At 37.6% G+C, this 20958-nt stretch overlaps 1 protein-coding gene across 3 annotated transcripts in view; it reads left to right on the top strand.

The window, feature by feature from the left end:
• PDE1A (phosphodiesterase 1A) overlaps window positions 1-20958 on the top strand; it is a 165597-nt gene that overhangs the window by 42917 nt on the left and 101722 nt on the right. The gene's annotated exons all lie outside the window — the stretch shown is intronic.

Raw genomic sequence — 20958 nt, 5'->3', positions numbered from 1 at the left:
TGTGAAACATCCTTCGGATTAGTTTATATTTTAAAGCCAATTATAAAACTCTTTCTACAGATCAGGATTAGATCTAGTTTACTTGTACTTTTTTACCACAGGAGACCCCTTTCTTTTCTTTGGCCAGTCCTAGCTTCAGGCCAAGTGTCCTTGAGTGGGAAATAATGTTTCTCAAACTACTGTGAATAAGGATGAAGTGGCTGTAAGATTAAATAAACCTGCAATAGCTCGCACTTCTGCTTATGGCTGGTGACATCTTTAGCAAAATCCCAGCTCTTACTGGGTGACATCAGTAGAATATTGTAACCACAGTGTTGATATGAGAAATAAATATAAGATTATAGATGGTCCCAGAGCAAATACAGGATTGTTATTTATTGGATGGCCGCTACTGATGTCATATATTATGGGACTACAGTAATGGTTGGTATTGCTGCTCCAGAGTATGTTCAGACAGGTAGTCATGCCAGGATTATGTCGTACTAATGTTACACATGGAGAAATCTTTCAATAATGTTACAGTTATGGTGCAGAAAGAGAATCTGGACACTAAAAAGGTTACTATGGGAGTGAAATGACTTAACCATTAACCTTAAATTTGAATGTCCTGTGCAGATTTGCTATGCAATTTATATTGTAAATTAAATAAAACATTTTGCATTTTGCTTTAATAAAGTGGAGTCAAGTTATTTCACAGAAAACTTATGACCGATGATTAAGAGACAGTTGATATTTTCCTCAAATGATATCTTTTTATTTAAGCCAATAGCTTATTTTAATATATTTCTATTTAAACATCAATAATTATTTTTAAGGATCTATGATAATTATCCCATAAACTGTAACTGGAAAAAAAAATTTAAACACTGTTCTTCACAGTCATTTGGGGCCATTAGAATTGCGGGTGAGTAAGTGCATATTTCCTGATGCGTTCAGGAATTTGCTATAGAAATCTGCTGTAGCTAGTGTAGTAGTGGATAGTTTGCAAGAGCTTTCTTAACGGATGTTTCCCTAAATTCTCCAGTGGGAGTGAACTTAACTCAATGAAATAGAAGGAGTTTCAACATTTCTTACCGAAATGCATTCCTGCAAATCAGTTCTAAATACAGAATGGCAACTAATTACTGTTGGCATGCTTAACCCAGAGCAAGAAAACCCCTAATATGGAAAGCCCCCTAAGAGTCCATGGCTCTGCAGTGACTCTTCTGGCGAAAGATCTCTGTAATACTACAGTAAATGCTTAAGAAACATTTTCAAGGTCAAGACCAGCATAATATTTTAGGCAGCTCAAAGAGAAAGACAATCTCCGTACGCCATAAAGATTGTATCATGTACAGTAAATACAGATGCTATCGTAGTACATTAAAGAGCTGGGTTTTTTTAATCTGTGTTCATTTTCCTTATGACTTTGGAAAATATTCCTCCAGTGAAAAAGTATTCTTATACAAGAATTGTAAAGATTTACCCTCGGTCCTTTTAATCCTGTAATTTTATCTCCATGTAGGTCAAATGGTTTTACTGGGCAAAGACCTTACATTGAGGTAACTGAATCAGCGGTCTAGTCAATTTTTCCCTTGAAAAGAAAAGAGAAGAAAATATCAAATTACCCAAAATGTATATATATTTACGTTTATCCATGCTTCCCCTACAGCCAACACTGTTACTCTTAAAAATCACATCTTTCTTGCGAGCTATGTCAGAACTTAATAAGTACATATGAATATCTTCCTACCTAGCAAAGTTACATTTACAGTGGATCCATACTTTTACTTGAGTTGCCTTCCCAGTAATGTAAAAAAGGCCTCGAGTATCTATTCTAAATAATCCATTCAATATCACCAATCTTCTACATAAGAATAGGATAGGTATTATGTTTCAAGATGGGGAACTCAATAATAAAAAGTAATTTCTGACTCATTTTCAAATTTTTTGTAAGTCCTGAATTCACGAAGAAGTGAACATATGAAAATACTGAGAATGAAGTGTAACTTCTGGAATTTGCTACTCAGTAGTTCTTGCAAAGAGCTAAAAAATTCATTCAGAAATATAACTGTGAAAAAGGCACATCAATTTGGATAAAATTTTGTAATTGCATCAGAAACTGACTGCCAAATACTTAGAGATTCCTGTATTCTTTAATATCAAAAGAAAAGTCTGCTATGTGCAAAGATGCATTTCAACAGACTTGTAACTTGGATGTTCACTGGCTATTCTAATGCTATCATAAATTACTGAGGACAATCCATATTTTTATTAACAACAGCATCTTGAACATGTTTGCTATAACTGGAGATGGTGAAATTAATCCAAACAATAAACAAATCAGCTTTCTCAAAGCAAGCAGTGGGAGCTGCATAGTTCTGGCGTTTAAAATTGGACTGAATAAAGCCATAGAAAATATGCTTTAGGGAACAAATCCTTCCCTGCCAAGTGCATAGATTAGATGACATAATAAGTGTTTTAATTCTCAAATTTCTATGATTTCTATTAACATAATCTACACAGTTGCTAGTAGAAGCTTATACTGAAGCTAACACACTCTACTTCAGTCTTCGGTGGGGTGGGTTGTATGACTTTGGTCTTCCTGGTCTTGACTGTGAATGGGAGCAAAAGGATTAGAGTATCACAACGGAAGTTGTTCTTCTGATATCTCTGCCTTGGCAGGACCCAAGAAAGCCTGGAATTATTTGAAGAGACTCATGGTCATTTGAGATTTCCAGATCAATAGCGGTTGGATAATAACATAGATTTTGTCCTTGCTGTGTGATGTCTTTGATTTAAGGCTCTTAAAGTGTTTTAAAAATATTAATGTGTTAGCTGCAAAATACCCCTTTTGTCTGTTCTGCACATTTTCTGTGGTCTCATGCAATTTTGGATCAAGGGTTTTCCCTTAGAGCAGTAGGGTCAGGAAAATAGGGCTCATGGTGCTGAAAGCAAGAGAAAGAACAAGGGTGAAAAACACTTATTTTCTAGCTCTTCAGGGAGCTCTGTTATTATCTTTTCTATGGTCTGCATACCCAGACCAGTCCATTGGTCTCTTGCTTCTAGTCCCTATAAATTTATACAGCTGATTCATTATTTTATTCTATACTAAAATCAGCTCCAAAAAGTGGATGCTGATCCTTACGGGCAGAAAGTATTCCAACATGACTTTTACACCACTACAGGGCACACAGGTAATTATATCCTGTATATACTGTATATTATATTGTAAATGTTTGCAAAGACCTGGTTTCCAGAAAGTGTTTATACTGCTGTTTTGTGGAATAAGAATAAACCATATCACTAAGTTCTGGGATTTTTTCATTTACATGCAGTGTAATAAAATATAGAAACAGCATGTTCTGTGACTTCTAGATATTATAAGTTTTTGGCAGGGACTCTTTTCCTCTTGAAAAAATATACTAAGAAGTATATTCTAGCAAAAAAAATAACCATCAGTGTAATGACCTTACATGGCTTCTCTTTTCTTTCTTTTCTTTCTTTTTTTTTTTCTTCTCCTGGGTGCTCAAAATATTCAGGAGTTTTACTAAGTACAAGCAGATACATCCTCATACTATGCTAATGCATTATTTTTTTTCCTATTTGTGAGTTATGTCTTAGTCTCTTTATCCTGTGGCTTCTATATAGTATGTATTGACAGGAATATTTGTGTATTGCATGGGTATAACTGGTGTTTGCACCCTTTCAGTTAGTGTCTGTAAAAAAGGTACCAAATCAGAGCAACATATGAAAAGGAAGCAACTTAGTAAACAAGAAAAAAAATTATCTACCTGTGAGCAGCCTCAAAGGTAGTAGATTTTAGCTGCTTAGAAGCTCATAAAAATAGGATGTTTTCTCCCTTTATTTGTAGTGGCCTTGAACTGGGTCCAAATTATTATTATCTTTATACTGTGTCTAGGGAATAAGCAGATGTATGGGAAACTTTGCCAGGTTTATGTTGAATCGTGCACTGCGATTACAATGAATGTACATGATATATCAATACTGCTAGTGATAGCTTAATTGTAAATTAATGCAGCATATTAATTTAATAAGTGACAATTTATTCCTGTGGTGTGGGAGGAAGGTGGGCAGGGAGGAGAAGATGCAGTCATCCTTTCCTTCTTGCTCCAAGGAAGGACTGAAATCTAAAAACACAGGTCCACAGGAAGACCCTGAAATCACAGTCTCTTTCCTGGTTACCCCTTGCCCTAATGGCAAAGTTTGTTGCAACTTCTGCAAAACTACACAGAGTTCATAGCCATGGCCATCCTGTTGATGATGTTGATAAAGGTCTTTTCTGCCTATCTGCTTGCTTCTATCTCTTCCTGTGTGGCTTTAATGGCCACACTGATGGGTAAACACCCAGAGATATTATATAGTTGTTGTGTTAGTTTTTTAAACGACAGTACCTTAGAAGAGCTAATGTACAAATTGGAGTGAGAAAGAAGTTGGTGTAAAAAAGTACTAAGAAGAAAAAAATGGACTTTGGGAGGAGGATCGAGAGGACAGGAACCATCTGCTGCTAGCATGATAAGAAGTTATGAAAAAAGAATTTGAAGCAGTAAGTGAAGACATTTTGAGGAGTATTCAGAACACTATGAAGGCTGTAAAAAGTTCTTATAAATTCAGGCTAATAAATTACACTGTTTTTGAGAACCATGGCACTTCCAGAAGATGTTGGAAAGGAATATAAAATGTAAAGCAGTACATCAAGGAATATGGACAGTAGATGGCATTTTTGTAAATTAAGATAGCAGGAGAGACAGAACAGTAGATTAAGTAGGGGGAAAGCATGGAGAATCCAATTTTCAGACAGATGATACGCATTTATTCAATAAGTAGGTTGAAAGGAGGCAGAACCAAGTATGTTAGAAATGTGGAAAAAAGGAGCAAATGTCTTACATTAGCTTTTGTAGCTTAAAGATGTTCAGATACATTTGAACAGCTGTCCAAATGTTAGTATTCAACCCCATAATCATACTAGAGGAAGGTGAATAAATAGATTTTAGAAATTTCAGCAAGAAAAAAACCTGATTGAAATTAAATGAATTGGTAATATGTTGTAGCATAGCATGCTCTATAATATAGGTAACTTGGCCATAATCAGACTGAGATAGGAAATTAGAAGTATTTTTATAGCCATCCCAGTAATGGTAGTCTAGAGTGCTATTGAAGTGATGCAGGAAATCCTGACTGGTTTTAAGAGCAGACTTGTGAAAAGGACCATTTGTTCTGGTACTTTCAACAGCTGAAAACAAAAGCTTTTGATGGATACGAACTACTGCTTTTTTTTAATATTTTAAGCCACTAAACTTCCTCACTGAAGACAGTTCATTAATGAGGGCATGCTTATTTATTTAAGTGAAAAACATTTGGTTTATATTGTTGTATATCCAGTTTTGTTCTGCCCTGTGTTACATTATCTAGAGAACATACCATATGAAAACCAATATTGCCCATGTATCTCAAGCTTTCTCTTACAACTTTCCCTTTACTTTTTTGCTACTTAATCAAGAACAGATTTAACACTAACTTTGATTGTAAACTTCAGAAGAGGAAATGTTAAGTGAGAATTTATGTACATTCAGTGATTAACAGAATTTTCTTTTCTAAGGATTGCTTTTAGCTGGAATTAAAGTGGCATTTGCATGGTTTGGAAGGACATTCTCAGGAAAGTCAGCTAATACCTTAACTAGGATCAAAAGTAGGCAATTTTTCAGATCGTAGCAGAAGAGCAGCAGCACATCAGGTATAGTTAGTTGCTTTTCAGAGGAGTTAAGAAGGGAAGAGTGGAACTTCACCTATTATCCCTGAAAAAATAGGAGTGATGACCAGTGACTGTATAGTAGTCACCTGGCTTTGTGGCAGTACTCCTTCAAGAGGAGAAAGCAATGAAGAAAGTACAAAAGAAAGTTCAAAAGAAGACAGTGAATTTTTTGCACATCCTAGAAAATGGAGAGGACAATAAGCAACAAAGAAATTGAATTCCGTTGAGATCTGAGGCTGAATGAATGTTTTCCCTGGTGGGGAATTTTTTTTTCTCCTATTTTTCTTTGAAAAATCAGGAGTGAAAATATAATTCATTGTGGGGTGGAATTAACTTATTCTGGAGTCAAATTGAAGAAGTAAATTATATGTGCAAGTATTTGGGGTCCTGCCATTGTGAAATATTGTATTGGAAATATGTTTAATCAGACCTAGTACCCATAAAAAACCCATTATTTTGCATTCTTCACTTTTTTGAGACAAGGCCAATAAGTGAAGAAGAAACACTGTAAATGGATATGGTGAAAAGAAGAGCACTGCCCCACTGCACAGATCAGCAGTGATTTATATTTTCAAAGTGGTAGGAAATGGAGCTGTAGCAAAAGGTAAGAGTCACTCCTACTTCAAAGATTTGCAGCCTTCAGTTTGGTGGGAAAGATTTATTTTTACCCCTCCCTTGCAGTATGTGGAAAAAGGGACTGGCCACTTGGGAGGAATACAGAAATGTTGTCAGGGTATGCAGAGCTGCAATGAGGAAGGCCAAGGCCCACTTGGAATTAGATCTGGCAAGGCATGTCAAAGATAACAAGAACGGCTGCTTTAAATACTTCAGCAGTAAAAGGAAGACTGGGGATACAGTGGGCCCACTCCTGAACAAGGAAGGGGCCCTGGTAATGCAGGATGCAGAGAAGGCGGAGTTAATGAATGCCTTCTTTGCCTCAGTCTTTACTGCTAAGGCTGGCCCTCAGGCATCTCAGCCCCTGAGGAGAGAGAGAAAAAATCTGGAGAAAGGAAGACTTACCATCGGTTGAGAAGGATTGGGTCAGAGATCACCTAGGCAAACTGGATCCTTGCAAATCCATGGGCCCCGATGGGATGCACCCGCGAGTGCTGAGGGAGCTGGTGGATATTCTTGCTCAGCCACTCTCATCATCTTTGAAAGATTGTGGAGGACAGAAGAGGTGCCTGAGGACTGGAAGAAAGCAAATGTCACTCCAGTCTTCAAATAGGGCATGAAGGAGGAACTGGGAAACTAGAGGCCAGTCAGCCTCACCTCCATCCCTGGAGAGGTGATGGAGCAGTTCATCCTGGAGTTCATCTCCAGGCATGTAGAGGACAAGAAGGTTATCAGGAGTAGTCAACATGGTTTCGCCAAGGGGAGATCATGCTTGACCAACCTGATAGCCTTCTATGATGGTGTGACTGACTGGGCTGACAAAGGGAGAGCAGTGGATGTTGTCTATCTTGACTTCAGTAAGGCATTTGACACTGTCTCCCATAGCATCCTCATAGGCAAGCTAAGGAAGTGTGGGTTGGATGAGTGGACAGTGAGTTGAACAGACAACTTGGCTGAACAGTGGAACTCAGAGGGTTGTGATCAACAGAGCAGAGTCTGGATGGAGGCCTGTCACTAGTGGTGTTCCCCAGGGGTCTGTGCTGAGTCCCATCCTGTTCAACATATTCATCAATGACCTGCATGGTGGGATAGAGTGTGACCTCAGCAAGTTCACTGATGATACCAAGCTGGGAGGAGTGGCTGATACACCAGAAGGCTGTGCTGCCATCCAGAGAGACCTGGACAGGCTGGAGAGCTGGGCCGAGGAGAACTTCATGAAACTCAACAAGAGCAAGTGCAGGATCCTGCACCTGGGGAGGAACAGCCCCAGGCACCAGTACAGGCTGGGGGCTGAACTACTGGAAAGCAGCTCTGTTGAGAAGGACCCGGGAGTGCTGGTGGACAGCAAGCTGACCCTGAGCCAGCACTGTGCCCTTGTGGCCAAGAAGGCCAAAGGTATCCTGGGGTGCATTAAAAGGAGCGTGGCCAGCAGGTCGAGGGAGGTTATCCTCCTCCTCTATTCTGCCTAGTGAGGCCACATCTGGAGTACTGTGTCCAGTTTTGTGCACCCCAGTTTAAGGACAGGGAACTGTTCAAACAAGTCCAGCGAAGAGCTACCAAGATGATCAGGGGGCTGGAGCATCTCCCTTATGAGGAAAGGCTGAGAGACCTGGGTTTGTTCAGCCTGGAGAAGAGAAGACTGTGGGGGGATTTCGTCAATACCTATAAATATCTAAAGGGTGGGTGTCAGGACGATGGGACTAGGCTCTTTTCAATAGTGCCCAATGACAGGCCAAGGGGCAATGGGCACAAGTTGGAACACAGGAAGTTCCACCTAAACATGAGAAAAAACTTCTTTCCTGTGAGGGTGCCAGAGCAGGGGCACAGGCTGCCCAGGGAGGGTGTGGAGTCTCCTTCCCTGGAGACATTCAAAACCGCCTGGATGCGTTCCTGTGCCCCCTGCTCTAGGTGTCCCTGCTGAAGCAGGGGGGTTGGACAAGGTGATCTCCAGAGGTCCCTGCCAACCCCTACCATTCTGTGATTCCATGATTATCCTTTTCTGGAAAGTCATATATTTAAATCACCTGGTAAGAATATTAATTTCTGCTTTCCTGAAGCATGAATTCCTGCAGTTCCCACAGAGTACACAGCACCTGTCTTGTCTCAAGTTAGCATGCTTTATATCTGTGTAAGAAATCCCATGATGAAAACTGTAGCTTGTCCAGTGTAGTGGCTCCAACAGGAAAGCTTAAGGAGTCAGCAAAGAAAATATGCCCTGTCTCACATGTTTAACAGGCAGGTTTCACGTGTTGTAAACTCAGTCTTTAATTTGTGGTGGTGAGAAGGATGCATTGGTGCATGGCTTAGCATGCAGCTAGAGTGAGGGACAGGGATGAAGGTATGTGTCTTGCCTCTGTGTCTGGGGTTGGAAATTAGTGGAGGAGGGAGGGGAGACTGAGTCTTGCTTGAAGCAGCAGCAGGGAGGGAAAGTGAATTTCCTTTATACGGTTTTTAAACAGCTGTTTCTGTCAAACCAGGCTAATTATCTTCCAGCATAATCCTGGCTAGATCACAGGTATCTCATGACCATTGGTTTAAAAACCAGGCTAGGATGACTTTCTGGGTTTCTGATTTGCCTGGGTGCACATAAATGCACTCAAAGCAAAAGAAATCATGGTTCACCCATGCAGCAGAAACATGTGTGTTAGGGATGGTCACAGTGTTGAGATGCTCATTAGCATTTGTTTATTAGTGTGCTTGGAAATCATCTTCACAAAATAGGAGAATAAGAACAGGGTATCTCAGGAAGACATGACATTTAAAATATTTTTATTTTTTCCTGTCATAGACTTAATATCTTTCAGTGAATTCTGTGGTTATAATATTTTGGCTTGGCCTTAATGACCTGTCAGATAATGTAATTAAAAATTTATTTCTAAACCAGGAGAGAACAGTAACGAACAATCCAAGCCAATATTCTGTTTATTACTGGATATTATGGGAATCTTGAGTTCTGAAGTATTTAATTTTCTATTAAGCAAGCTTACACTTGCAAGCATTCATTTTAATTCTTCAAAATTTCACCTTTTATGTACATAAAAAGGCAGACAATAGGAAAAATGACAGAAACTGTCTACCCACCTAAGAATGATAACTATATTGATTTACTTTTTAAATGAATCTGAAGGTGAGAACAGGATTTAGCAAGGTATTAAAAAGAGTTTACATTTTGAATGTTACTAACTTTTTGACTTGACTATGATGCCTGTGAAGCAATAATGACAAAGTAATGAAGAAAATTAGCAAAGTGAAAGAGGGACTGAGGAACAGCTTACATAAAGCTTTGGGACAGTTATCCCAAAGTATTTTCTGAATTCTGCTCTCAAGAATGATTTTCAAGTTGTTTTAAAAATGTGAATTTTTATGACCTTCATAGACAACTGCATAGGCTGCATTGGCATAAACCTGTGGTTTTTTGAGCCTAGCTGCTAGTGTGCAAAGGTGGACATATTGGTATGTTCTCTGATAAGAATTTAGTTGGCCATTGCAACACTATATTTAAAATTATACCACTTGCTCTAATGTTCTTTTCTGGCAATCTGGTTTTATTCAGAGTTTGGAAACCTGAAATTCAGCAGGAAAGAGGGGAGAACACAAAGGACTTCAAAGCTTTATGGATAATACAGGATCATCTGGAACTACTAACTTGACTAATACAAGCAATTCAGTTATTATTATTCAGTTAGCTATTATTAGCTATACTAACTGTACATATTATTAACTCTAGTATTATTCAGTTAGCCTTAATTAATATCTTAACTTGTATACATAAACTTGTACATAGCTTTAAATAAAACTCTGTGTCTTCATTTATATATTGTGATCTCAGTGTAAAATTAGCCTGTCCGATGTAAAACTAATCAGAAAATGTAGATTTTCTTCTGGTATCAAGCATAACTCATTTTCAGCTTCCTTATGTGTCTCTTGCAAGGCATTATATTGTGTTGTGGAGACATAACAAAATCTTTATTTTTAACAAGAAGCATGCATGGAAATTTAGAAAAAAATATTTTCCATTACTTCATCTTTAAGTTTTGAAATTATTACTATAATGCTAGGAGACATAAGTCAGGAATTTTGGATGATTACAAAAAAAGCAACCAAAGAAATTGCAAATCATAGAAATATGATTTATTGATCAAATATTTGCAAAAATTATATCCATCATGAACTACTACAATAGGTGCTTTCTGAGCACAGATATTTATAGATTATCATATGTCTAGATCATTGTGTAGATTACGAAAAACCCTGCCCTCAATTTATTAATCTTGAGGATTATGCTTTACCATAATAAGAATAAATCCAACATTGTCTATTACTACTTTACTGTAGTACTGTACTGTTACCTTTTAGTAGGCTCAGTCCAGATTGAGAGCCTTTTATGTTAAGTGATGTTAAGTCAATGCATTTTGATGATAGATTCACAAAAAGTTAAAAACATTAGAAATCTCATCACAAGGAAAGGATAATTTATGAGGATGGCTGTGGATGGATGTTCAGTGAGTTAAGGAGAGGGAAAGCCAGGTATGTTGTTGATGCTGGAGGTGCAGATCAGTTCATAGTAAGAGCGGAGGAGTCATCAAACCATGCTGTTTTTAAATGGAGAAGGTGACTGCATGCTGGTAGTGGGAAGGGAAGAGACCTGCGTTTTGGGAAAGGCTGAAGAAAGAGCTGGTGGCTGTGAGTGGGAAAGGACATAGGAAAGGAGACAAGTTGGAGGACTGGGCATGGTGTAAGCAAGTGAGGCTATGTTTACATTGGAAGTTAAGTCTGAAAGATCGCATTCTCTTACCTGCACACACCTTGCAATGGAGATGGGGTTTCTCCAGCACTGTGTGTGCCCACTGCTGCTCCAGGAGCCACTGAAGCACCCCTCAAGCTGGTGCCGATGCAGGTCTTGTGATGACTGCATGATGTCTTGTGGCAGTGTCAAAACAGGGTTTGGGTGTTGCTGTTTCCACTCTAAGGTCTCTCCCCACTGCTCCAAATTTCTGTACTTCCTCTATACTTTTTTTTCAGGATGACTCCTTTGTTTCAGAAGTCTCTTCTAACTGGTTAATGTTTAATGTGGCTGATGGTCATCTTCCTGTTTAACAGAAACAGTTTTGGGAAAACACCCTTTCAGTGTGTTTTGTGTATCCCGTACACATATGCTATTTACACTCATGCGTGTTTGTGGTGTTTGTGGTGTTTGTGGAATTGAGAAAGGGAGGATGGTGAGAAACTTTAGAGAGAATGTGAAGAAAAAAAAAGGAAAAAAGAGAAAAAAGAGAGAAAAATGAATAATAAAGAAGTTAAAGCAAAATTAAAAGAGGAAGAGAATGAGAAACAATGAATAATGTGGAAATGTAAAGATAAGCAGGTGGTGAGCTGACAAAGAAATTAATGAGAATATGGTCATTTGCAGTTTTCCATGCTTACTCATCCCTTAATACACTAAAACATAAATTGTGTTAATTACTCCATGTTATCTGTAGGTAGACTACAAATGGTGATGCTGATGAAATATATTAAATATTTAATGTTGGCCTAACAGCGTGTTTGGGACACTGCTGGTGTGCTGTTTTGTACTATTCCCAGGCAAACTTTTCCAAGGTTAATGATGAATTCAAGAGACATTACAAGAACAGTTGTTGAGTCATTTTCCAACTGGCGTGAGTGAGCTTTGTAATGCTCCTTGTTGTTAAAAATGTCTGACTCCTTAAGGTACTTTAAGGGATCTGAAAAACCCACTCAGGAAGCAGATCCTGGTGGGTCTGTTTTTTTTTAGTTTGCAATAATTAAGTAAAGAATTTCCTGATTACCAGAAATGTTGACATACAGCTTTCCTCCAGGCCCACATCTAGTATTTCAAACATTGCCTGAAACAGAGAAACTAAGTCCACTTTATTGTTCGCTACTGCCATTTTGATTGTTGGAGCTCAAAGGTTTTCAGTCCATGTTCAGATCTTAAAGAATGCTGCTTTTGCCGTGTCACGGTGGTGGTTATAGATTTTACAGGTAAATGTTTGTACTTGTTGAGGAAATGAGTTTTGTGTCCTAGTGGCATCAGCTGAGAAGCATTTTGTGCTGAGCTGATCCTTCTTAAATTATTAATCCCCTAACTTTAGAAAACCCAGTTTTCAGCACCAGAATAACAGGCCCTGTTAACCTCTCATTTGAAAACTAATAATGTGTTTTCTTGTGGCTTTGGATAGACACGGACTGGAACTTTTGTTTTAGGTAAAACAGGTAAAATGCACTGGTGTAAAACTAATATGTCGCACTAACCTTCTCTGTTGATAATGGACAATTACAAGGAATTGTTTAAACATTGTTGTGAACAAAATTAATAGCTTCCTTAATGCTGGAGAAAGGATTTTAGTGCTCTAACATGCTTCATAAAAATAAAAATTAAACTAATATTCTACCTGAATAACTGGGCTGTTTTTTCTAAATAATTAACAGCATTTTCTTGTTGTTTTGAACAAAAATAAATTACCAAGTGCCTGTAAAAATGCATGTAGATTTTAAACAATTTTCAGCAAGACTGATCTAACCAGAATGATTGCCCCTTCAGGGCCCAAATTAAAACATACTGTTGTGTTACCAGGTCTCTCCTTTTACATTCCATCCTCTTGGAATGTAGAAAACAGCTTTAATGACTCTATTACCTGGTGTAAAACCAGACTACATAAAGGTTCTCTTAGGAATCCCAAAGTCTATGTCTTAGTCCAGGCTGAGCTCCATTCTGCTACTGACTGCTTCCATGACCTGACTTAGCTTCTTTGCATATTCTCTCAATATCTGTGCACTACAATGAGCTATGCTGTAAAAACATGTCCAGTTTGAGGAGGAATAGTTTGTCATCAGCTCCTTAATAAGTATTTCCATGTGTACCTCTCTGGCTTTCAGTCATACCTTTGCTTGAGAAAACAAATCCAGTTCTTCAATATTTCCCTTCAGGTATTGTTTCCTAAATTTCTGGTGTTTAATATTGTTTTCCTTTCAGTCTGTGGTATGTCTACAGCTTTCTTCAAACTGGAATTCCTCCAAATGGACCTCCAGCAACAAGTTGTTTAGGGTGTAGTTGCTGGAAAAATGGTATGTCTTATTGTACACGCAACTCTTTTATCACCTCACTAAGACTTGCTTTTTTATCTTATAATCCATTCTTACTCATGTTACCATTCTCTATATAGTTTACAGATAGTTTTCTGCGTTGCTGCTGCCTCATCAGTTGTCTCCACCTCCTTTCTATTATATTTTTCAGTTGTCTGCATTGAATGTTATTTTGTGTAATGAGAAATATTTCTCCAGATTATAAATATTTACCTAAACTCCTAGGTACTTGCAATTTTACCCATTTTGTTGACTTGCACAAGCTCTTATCACTGATTTTTATTTCTTCAAGAGAATATGCAATAGATCTGAGCTGGTATCTTATGGTGCCCAGCTTGAAATCGGCTCCTTTGGCAGTGAACTATTGCTAATTATTTATTCAACCAGACATATCCTCATCTTAGGTAATTTCATCAAAGTTGTATTTCCTTACTTTCTTTATGAGAATGTCTCATTAGGACAGCAGGACAGACTTTACTAAAGTCAATGTATTACATAAACACTTCCTTCTTACACACTAGACCAGTTAGTCTAGCAAAGAAGACAATTAGATGTTTGCCATGATTTGCTTTGGGCAAATTAATTTTGGCTGTATTTATTTTTTTTTAACATGTATGTTCTTATAAAATTATTTATTAACTATGAGATTTGTTTCTTTCTGTGAATCTCGGTTAAATGGATGGATATATTTCCCAGGTTCTTCTTTACCTGCCAAAGTCAGGTACTATGTGCATTTACTCAGCCTTCTAATACCCCCTCCCTATTAGTTTGTGAAGCTATACCTAATGAATGAGAGCTGGTTCCTTAGGTACATAAGAGTGAATTTCATCAGGCTTTGCCTATGTGAATTTGTGTTAGTTTAATTCATTTTTATGCCTCAACTTTTATGATTTCATTCCCATTCATACTGTATTTCTTTTTTCTTTCTTTTTCCTTCTTTTTCCTGTAACTGTGACCTCGAAAGATGTCATAATTTTAAAAAAAATCTGTTTGCACTTTCCTGTCATTGCGTATTTCTAATATTGTGCATAAAACTGAAATAACGGCCCATCATCCCTCTCCTCTGTAAATATCTCTGCTTCTTGAAACAATTAGTTGCCCCCAACACCTTCCTATATACCTGTGCTCTCTGACATATTATTTACAAAAAAAACCCTCAGAGCTCATGTCTCATTATCTTTATATGCTTTTGGCAATTTCTTTCTTCCTTATCTTGGTAATTTTCTGTAAATTTACTTCAGTACTTGATCCCTGTAGTAGTCATTTAATAAAGCTACTTCTTCCCAAAGGCCTTATATCTTTCCAGCCTTTTTGCTTGACACCATTTGTCTACATATTTATTTCTGAATATTTATTTTTCTCTTTTGGGCCTTTAGCTTCAGCTGGAAGTAAGAGTTAGAATGCTTGCTGTGCCACTGATTGCTTCACTGCTCTAAGGATTGTCTGGCAGTGCCATCAGTGACCATGAAAGAGCAGCAGCAAGCAGAGAACTAATCACATGTGGTTTTTGAACATTATCTTGCACTGACTCCTCCAAACAAAAGTGAAGGGTGAATTCTCTCACCAGCAGGAATCACTGCTCTTAATAGGAGATTTGGGATCTTGGTGGACAGAGGACTTGCACTGAAGGTAGAACACTTCCTGACATGTGAGTAGGCAGTGGCCAGTCTTATGCAGCTGGTGATATAACTGCAGCCTTCCCTAGTTAGCTAATTTCCTCAATCCTGCACGTCTGTGTTCATCTTGTTGATTAAGTCCTTTGTTCCAGGAATTTTCACACTCAGACCACGCCCTCCTGCTGCTCTCCTGAACTATGGAGCGGCTTCCTTGGCAGACATCTCCCAGGCTGCATGATGCTTCTGCCCAGCTTGCTTTGGCAGAAATACAGAGTCTGCTTATTCGCACCAGGGTGGCTGTTCCCAGTGTCAAGATTATTTTGTGGACCAAGACTTACTAGATGCAGGCCAAAGAAGAGATATTGGTGTTGGCATAATTTTGCTTTCCACCCACTCTGAGTCTTCTCCTCTGTAGCATCTGAAATAGCAATGGAAAGACCTTCCTCTGTGACTATTATCAATAGGTGAATTTAGCAGGCAAATTCGATTTGTCTCCCAGCTTTGTTAGAGTGCTTCTACACAGCCAGATTAGTGTGACATCAGGACCATAGTAACACCTTACCATACCTTCTAGCACACAATACAAACTAGTAAGTATTAAAGCTCACCTAACAGGTGGGGGAAACTAGATCAGGGCTGCAGGACTGATCATAAGGAAAAAGGGAGAACCAGGGCTCTAGTCAAAGACTGGGAAGACTACGTGGTCGTTACTGTGTCTTAGCTGTTGGGGATCAGGTCCCAGAGGAAGCCTAGTAGCAGCAACTCCTTCATTCTAGTGCAGTCAAAGAAACTGGTTTAAATAATTGCCAAAGGAGGTTGAAATTAATCTGTTTGACTTGGCACTGAAAGAACTGCTCACATGGGCAATAGAGCCACGAGTTACCACCTCTCATTTAAACATGGAATGTGACTCCAGCTCAGCTTAGCATGGACTAACACACCTAATGCAAATTTATATCTGTTGTGCTGGTAAATAAGCTGTGAACAAATTCAGGGATAAAAGCAAAATTAATAACCATGCTAAAGACTCTAGAGAAGTGTCCGGTTTAGCTTCTGTTATAAAATTAAGAGAATTTAACAGTAAACAAACAGCATGGATTACATATATTACAAATTCTTCATGTTTAAATGTTTAAAACCACGCCTGCTCTTCTACAAGTGTTATTTAAAATAAGAGTTTTGGGTTTTTTCCCCATACAAGAAACTCTCCTTATTTTGCATAGTGAAAATTCACAGACTAAAGAGCAACTGGATGAATTGGATTGCTATCATCACTGTCCCAAGATGTTGTATAGATCCTGAACAGATCCATTAATGTGGTATTCTTTTTAAGCTGCAATGCAGATGTTTGAAACTTCCATGTAAAGTGTTCTTCTGAGACTGCCAAGTATGCATTTATAGAAACTTGCAAACTGGTTTGGTAAAAGGGATTGATTTCATTATATCCATATTTTTCCTGGTTATCCTTTGATGGTGTTTCTTTACTAAGTAAAGATGTGGTCTTGCAAATAAATGTGCCCATGGGTAGTCATTACAATGAAATCAATGAAACTGCACATAAGAAAACACTCTACTTGACAGTTAGGTTTTCAGAGTATTAGTCTGTAGAAGGTAAACAAACTATCCAACACTCATTTGGATTGAACACAGAGTTATTTTAACTCCATTATTCTGGAGTTAAAAATGAAACATTAAGACTTCTGCAGTGCGTGGAGCCATGATCAAATTACATTTATGTAAAAACGATCATATTTGTAAGAATTTAGAATGTAAATCTGTCTGGACATAATAGTATTTTTTTCTCTTTATGGGACTGTAGTAAAAAGTTTGAATAAGTGTGGTATACAAAACTGTTGTTGATTCAGTTCTCAAGAGAATATTTCTTTAATGTTCATATTTTAATTTTAAAGCTCTATCATGTAACTTTTCAGAAGCTTAGTCCAACTGCTGAGACAGATGTTACATATCTCTCAAGATTGAAGCTGCTCAGTGTGAAGGCCATTTGAGAAACAGTCTGTACACTGTTGTATAAAGTTATCATTTACATGGTGCAGATATATAATATCAGATGATATATTGCAGAAGGGAGCCGAATACTAAAATTTCAAAATATGCAGGAAATATGAAAACTGTAAAATGGCTTTAGAGATTGTACTCTGCTCCAAAAGCAAGAAACAATTATTTCAGATCCTCTTTTACATAGAAATTTGCAACTGAACAAAGCAGGCAAATGACAATTAGGAATGATTTAATGTTCGTATATTCACTTCTTTATTATTTCTAAATAAATACTGGTCCATTTTAATTTATGCATTAATGGGTTTTGCAAACAAGAAGGGATTACTTACTGTATTTACCTGTGTTGACTTCATGCTTAATAGAGTACGCACACTTACTCAGAATAAATGTCTGCTTCAAATCCAGTAATATTTATTAGATAAATCAAATCTTCTGGGGAAAAAATGGTTAAATAATCAGTGATAGAGGTTCTACCATACTTTTTGTGATTTATTTTAATGCTTAATTACTTTTATTGTTAAGAGAACTCTAGTGGTTTTTTTTCCTCTAATTTCAACTGCGTTTGATCCTTTTCTATAACCTGGCTAGACTGAAATACTTCTCTTTTTAAGTTTTTGTCTCTTACTTAAACACTGTAGACTGTGTGCTAGGAACTCTTTAAACTGGCTCTATTTCTGAATTGAATGAACTTGTTTTACTGTAAGGTATTAATTCCCTTGTATTCATGGATTTAGTCTCCAGTTTCATAGCCAGTTTTCAAACTCTTCCTTGAATTATGAACACCTGGTTAGACTGCAGTGTTCTAATGCTAAACTCACCACTCCCAAACATAGAGGTATATCACCTCTACATCTGCTTAAGATTCCTTTGTTATGCACCTCAAACTGTAATTTACTCTTTTTAGGTACAATATTCAGATAACTCATGTTTGGCTGGTTATCCCTCATGATACCTAGGCAAGGCTACATGTGTATATGTACCTTTATCTGTTTATTTAAGAGCTCAGCAGAAAAAAGTTAGATTTATTACATTTATTCACTCAAACAAAATGAAACAAATATGACAGTTCAAATTAACTGACCTGATATAAAAATACCTAATCACTGGATCAGAAGGTATTATGGGCTTGGCCTCATAGTGTCTTCTTTTTATATTTTACCACTTAAATTTAATATCTACTAGGATAGAAACAAATTCCAGTTTATGGCTCCCATGCTAATGTCTCAATCACTAACTATTTTCAAACTTAGCTCAGTGACTATTTCAGTACTTAGCAAAGAAGTGACTGAAGATCTGCTTTGTGATTGTCATATGGCGTGGCAATTAGGACCTTTCCATAAGGTATCAGAGGCCCCTTCCATAAATCAGACAAAGGGTAGATTTGAACAATTGCAAACCATAATGATCAGGTGTGGATTAAACTGCATTAACTGCTCTCAGGACTTTATGAAATCTTCTATAATTTCAATTATGTGAATCTTCTAATCAGATTTTAGTAATTAATATCACAATTAAAATTAATTTGTTAATTAAAGCAAATACATGCTTATCAATTAATAATTCCAGTCCAACTTATTATCCAGCCTTCTAACACTAGTGACAGTCAACAGAGATTTGTTACAGTGTTATTGGACTCCCATATGTAGCTTCTTGGTGTTTACCTTGGTACCCTCCAAAGGATCTAAGTTTTATTGCAATACTGTACCATACTTAAGTATTCATCTTCCTCGTCAGATTTGTAAGGCAACAGAGAGACTTTCCACTCCAAACCACATGGATCCTGTCTCTCTGTAATTCCCTGCACCAGACATTCTTAATTTCCTGCTTACAGGAATCCTTCTGTCTGGGCCTCAACTCTTCAGATGTCACCTCTTTTTGTCACCATGGGGTATCTCAAAACTCCATAAGGTTTCACCACAAAAACCATGAAAGATATATTTATTCCTCCTATTGCTCAGTCTGTTACTGATCTGGTTCCCTTGGAAAGAATTTTCAGGAGGAGGAATAGCAGATGCCAGTATATTTGTCAGCACCATCTGAGCCAGCCATCCTTTAATCATACTCTTTTATCCCAGATGATTACAAATCCTTCCAAAATCTTATGAGAAAAGTTGTTTGATATCTATGTGGAAGCAGTCCAGGAAAATCCTTACAGTGTTGGATGTATTGCACACAGCTGTGCCTAGATGGATAGCTTCACCCATCAGTGAAGAATTGTTGGACATGGCAAAATTCTTTTCGCACACAACACATTCTGTACCACCAATCTCCAAGAGAGCGGATTGTCATCAGTGGAGGCCTTCAGGTGAGCAGTTCTTTACTTGGCTCTGCTGGATTTTCTGGTGGTAGAAGCAGTGAGCAAAAAAGTCTGAACAGCGGTAGTCTTAATCTCTTCCATATGTAAAAGTCCAACAGATATTGTTCTATAAAATCCAACACAGGATTCCCGGACCCCCTTTACAGACTACTTTAATTAGGGCGTGAGGGAGTTTTGAGTCCTTTATTAATAATACTCAGCCCGTAAATGGAACATCACTGAAGGCACTTTGTGCTGATTCAGTAGATTCTCATATCCATTGCTACAAGTGTCAGGCATTCTTCAGCATTTGAGACAATTCTTTGAGGACTGCAGTTTTTACTGAAAAAAAATGATGAAGCTTTACAATTTACCTTAAAGATTCCAGTGTAATGGTAGGATACAAGAAGTCAGCTCTCCATCATCAAGACGCAATTGGGAACATGATGTCAGAAATGTCTTAGGTAGTGTCTGCATCTGTCCTTTGTGAGAGATGTTTCAGACCCTTAATCATCTTTGTGGCCTTTCGCTGGACTCACAGAGCAGTCCTGTTCCATTGTGTGAAAGTATCAAGCACCTCCTTTGTACCATAAGTACCAGTTCCTGTGGACTAGGTTCCATTATGTCAGTTACCAGATATTAACTATATACAGTTCCACATGAAATGCTTCCGGCAAAGTGATAAACAGCTCTTACAAGGACTATTAATGACATAACAATTTTATGAAAGTCGAGAATGTTCCAGTATTACCAAACCTGGCCTTTGACCACATGGATCCAAAATGCATCTAGAAATACCATGTACAACATCAGATCTGAACAGGGACATGTTTTGTGTGACATACTTTTTGCAACTATGCAAACGATGTTTTGTGGTCCCAAACCTCTGCCTCACAGCATGAAACGGGTTGTTGTAGCTTCACAAATTGAGATTTAAGTTTTGGTAGCTCTAGCTAGGTAAAGGAGTCTTTCCACATGCTTTCAAATGTAGAAAGAGTGATTTATGGTTTTTTTTTGTTTGTTTTTAATTTGTTCAATGTTCAGAATGTAAATGAAGGCTAGGCAAAATTGTGACAGTCTTTCTTTCCCTAAAGTGGTCATTAAACATGACCTACAGTTTCAGCAACAAGCATTTTGCCTCCTTAGAATCTTATAACAGAGGTCCATTTTATGTAATTTAAAATTTGTCAATGATGTTTTGGTATTTAAGGCTTCCAGTTAAAAGTGCTCCTAATTTGAGAAACCAACAAAATTATAAATGTAGGAATATAAATTTGTCTTTTAAAACAAAAAAAGGTATAAATCTGCAAGACTAAAAGTTAAAAGCTATTGTTAGAAATCGATAAATCAGGCTTAGAAATGTGCACTTCATTTTGTGTAAAACGCACTTACTACCTTTTAGCAGTTCTTTCCATTTTCTGCTTCGAGAATATTTGGCTTATTTCAGACCTTTGGTCCCAAAGTTTCTACTGAGTGCTGAGGAGGATTGGTACAGGATTTTCAAAGGTACAAGGAAAAATGTTCCTTAAGGATCTTTGAAAAAGTTTCCTTAAAAT

This window comes from Phalacrocorax carbo, chromosome 5 (genome assembly GCF_963921805.1).
Source record: "Phalacrocorax carbo chromosome 5, bPhaCar2.1, whole genome shotgun sequence".
In the NCBI taxonomy this organism is placed as follows: Eukaryota; Metazoa; Chordata; class Aves; order Suliformes; family Phalacrocoracidae; genus Phalacrocorax; species Phalacrocorax carbo.
The sequence above is the reverse complement of the archived record's forward strand: the minus strand, read 5'-3'. Positions and strand labels throughout refer to the sequence as shown.